The sequence below is a fragment of the Hibiscus syriacus genome, unplaced genomic scaffold (assembly GCF_006381635.1).
Source record: "Hibiscus syriacus cultivar Baekdansim isolate YM2019G1 unplaced genomic scaffold, ASM638163v2 tig00017959_pilon, whole genome shotgun sequence".
In the NCBI taxonomy this organism is placed as follows: Eukaryota; Viridiplantae; Streptophyta; class Magnoliopsida; order Malvales; family Malvaceae; genus Hibiscus; species Hibiscus syriacus.
The window spans coordinates 1-4039 of record NW_024062420.1 but is presented as its reverse complement, the minus strand read 5'-3'; the positions used below and the strand labels follow the sequence as shown (position 1 = coordinate 4039).

At 39.2% G+C, this 4039-nt stretch overlaps 2 pseudogenes; both read right to left on the bottom strand.

The window, feature by feature from the left end:
• On the bottom strand, positions 1-2889 carry LOC120208962 (annotated as a pseudogene).
• Positions 2886-4006, bottom strand: LOC120208955 (annotated as a pseudogene).
• Positions 4007-4039: the final 33 nt, after the last annotated feature.

The following is a 4039-nucleotide window of genomic DNA, read 5'->3' as shown; positions in this document are numbered from 1 at the left end:
CTACTGGAATATCCCCCAACGTCGCTTGAAATTCCCCGGTGCAATGCTCTTGGCATCCTCGTCGATAAGTCCGAACAAGTAAACTTCGATGTACCCCGGACGGAGAGGTGTGCCGGTGTTGGACGAAGTCTCGGCAAGAGTCCATTGTAAAATCTCTGAGCATTAGCCATATTGGCATTCTTGTCACCTTCTGTAGGCCAACCAACTTCCCCAATGATAATGGGCATATCCCCATGGCCTACTGCTTTCAAAGCTGATACTAATGTGTCGAAGTTGGCATCGAAAACGTTCGAGTACTGCGATCGGATTTCCTTCATCGAAGAAAGCATAATTGAAAGGGAAATCGTCATTCCCGTAAAGACTGAGGAAAGGGTATATGTTCACGGTGAAAGGTGCACAGTTCTTGGCTAGGAAATTGACTATTTGCGACATAGGTCCACCAATATCGAGCCGGAACCGACCGGAAGAAGGAACGGGTTGCTCTCGGGTGAGTTGTAGACATCAGCATTTAAGGGCACGGTAGCCTTATGGTGTCCCCAACACCAGCATCATTGAGTGCATTTTGAATGTTTTGAATAGCAGGGAATGTGGTGTTCACAAATGAACCATGTAGGATGTGAGAAATGGTTCATTCCCAACAGCTACATACCTGTGAAAAAATAAAGTTTAACATGCTAAATATACATCCGAATTCAAATAACATAATCTCCGACTTTAAAATCATTAAAAACTCAACTCGAATTCGAAAATTATAACTTACTTAATGTTAACACCTCCTTTGAAGTTATACAAGGTGATATTCTTCTTTAACCCATTCTTTAGCACGATCATAGCTATTCATAGCAAGCAGTTGATCATTAGGAATGGCAACCATCACTTCAATATCACTCCCTGCAGAGCACCATAGTCTTTGAATCTGCATCGAAAAGCTTCACTTTTTTAATCCCATTGTCTTTTAACATCTGAACTACTGTTTTCGGTGGCAATTTATGGGTCGCCATTGTTCCCCAGTTCACACAAAGACCATTAACTGATCCACCAAATAGATGAACACAGAGGAATGTTGATGACAAAATAACGTTGCAAGAAACCCAGAATTCCCCATGTTTTTGCTCGATTTTCAAAGAGAAACGGGGTGAAAGAAGGGCTTTATTATGAAGTTTTTAACTGTTGAAAACGAAATACGTTTGTTTGCAGGATCAACCGGAACTCAAGCCATTTTTGTGATCAAGGGAGAGAGAAAATACACAAAAATAATCCTCGAAACTGTTGGGAAAAAGGGTATTTATATCGTTTTGCTTTTGTATATTCCACCAGTTTTGAAACCCAGAAAGGAGAAGGAAGAATCGGTTGCGTTTTGCTGAATCGAATGGGAAAGATTGAAACTTTATTGAATACAAAAAGATGGATTCTTGAAGGAAAGATTGAAAAAACAACAGAGATGGAGGGCTGAAGCAACAGCGTGTATAAAAAAACAGAGCGAAAAGGAAGGGGGAAACGGTGCCAACAAATTATGTACACGTGTCGTGTTTATAGCAACGCAGAAAATCTTTCACAAAAGGGATGATAGCAGTTAAACTAATATCATTTATATGGGAGCACAAAACTCTTAATATTGTAGTCGTGGGATCGAGTCTAGCAATTCATAACGGATATCTTTCATGGAAGTTGTTTTAAATCTGACGTTGGAGGCAACCTACTATCCTACCTCTCTCTTATTTCATTACATATGAAATAGGGTCAGCTAATTTTTGTAAAGACTAAAGCATGCTAAATGTCATTAAATTTTAAAAATAATAATTTTGTTAAAGTTATTAGAATATTAAAATGATAATTGAAATTAACATTGAAATTAACATCACTAATTCAAAAATAAAATCTCAAGATTCTAAAATTTGTCGACTCTATAGAACTATATATAATGGTAGAGCAAATCAATAGGAAATAAAAAATATGTTGAGGCAAAAAGAAAAGAAGGTACTTAACTACCTACCAGTTTCACTTCCCTTAAGGTAGACCTGTAATGACTTAAATCTTTAACTCCATTGAGATTGAAAGTAATAATTTTAAGCTCACAAGTTTTAGACTCGAGTCGAGTTAAGTTTTGAACTTTTCGAGTTGAGCTCTTAATACCAGCCCTTGTCGAGAAGTATGAATCCGGAACGTAGACGATAAACGAACATATAATATACAAAAATGTCCAACAAGAAGAGGATTTTGGAAGCATTTATTAGTGTTCTTTTCCCTGATGTAGTCTCCATTGATATTAACGGCGTACACTGGTTAGAACACGGCAATGTAAGAACTGAAGAAATAAAAAATATACAATACAGTGGAAAAACTTATCCTCAATGTCCTGACTAGTTAGAGAGCTTCTTAGGATTGTCAAAAGAATAAAAAGGGTTAAAAATACCGATATCGAACTCTTAAATACATGATTCAATATCAGTAAGAGTCCGGGACACCGTCAACGAATGCAAGATCGATCGGTTTTCTTAGATATCTGTTTCGTATGTGTGCAACCGGAGTTAAAAATATGTTTTTCTTGCCTTTAACCTGGTTATCGGGTTTACTTCTTTTCGGGACCTTGTTGGAGGTTTTGAGGTTCGTGCGAACTGACTGCACCGTGCTTCTTTCGCCTCGGATTACCAGTGCTGGTGTACTCGACTAGTGGACCAGACAGAGATTCAATTGGTTCTTTCGAATAGGTGAATGTAGTGCTGAAGGGGACATCAGGGGAACAAATGAAGGATCAATGTGTGATGCTCCTAAAGGAAAGCCAAGCGCTCCATCTTGGTGTGGTGGGGGAAACTATTCACTTTTGCTCTTTGCATTCGCATGGCTTATTAACCGTCTTCTCTGCTTCACATCGAAAAGCTGTCTGTTCATCGAAACCAAGAACTTACTTCACTTCTTAATGCAGCAGTGGCAGTCAGACGTTCCGCTGGATCAATTGCAAGCAGAGTGTCGATAAGGGGTAGTGACGATGGTGGAAAATCTTTAAATGTCCCACTTATGCATTTTATACAGCTCCTGAGGCTTAAATAAGGTAGCATGTGGCAACTTCGATTTTTTCCAGTATTCATCAGATGGTGAACCACATAACTTGTATATTTTATGTAGTAGTTCTACCTAATTGATCAAAAACAAAGAAATAGTTAGTAAGAGCAAAGTGCTAGTACATCTACATAGAATGTCACTTATTCATCTTCGCCATGCATTCCTCCACTATCTATGCGGTAACCACAGAATATAGCAATATGCTAAATCGAATATACATCAAACGAACCGAAAACCTACCTCAGTTCGACCAGGCATAATGGGCTTCCCAGCCAAGAGCTCGGCTAAAATACATCCCGCACTCCAAAGGTCCACACCAACACCCATAATCTGTAGCCCCATGAAGAAGCTCAGGGGATCGATACCACAAAGTAACCACCGGACTAGTCATAGGATGCTTGCGATTTGGATCAAAGAACGTAGCTAGTCCTAAATCCGCAATCATAAGTACTCCTCCCTCGTCAATAAGAAGATTTGACCCCTTAATATCGCGGTGAAGCACTCCACGATTCTGACAATGCTCAAGGCCGGAGAGTAGTTGATGCATGTAACATTTAACCTACAATGTAACATAGAAAGCTTAGTTCTCGAAAAACTACCCTCCCAAGGATGTAAACCATGGATTTACTATAATTCTAAATTGCGAGACAATTTGAAGCTAACCTGTGGCTCTGTAAACTTCACTACAGGGCTTGCCGCAAGCCCGGCCAAATCATGTTCCATGTATCGAAATACCAAATACAAACTACATGACATCCTTGAAGTAACTAAACCTTCTAATTTTACAACATTGTGATCATCCAATCTTCGCAATATAAGAATCTCTCTAGCCATGAATTTCACACTCTCGGGTTCGAGATTATCAACCGGAACTTCTTTAGTGCAACGGTTTTACCAGTGGCCATATCTTCAGCTTTGTCACATTGCTATCTGTTCCTGAACCAATCTACCATCAACAGGGAAATGTAAGTATCTGATT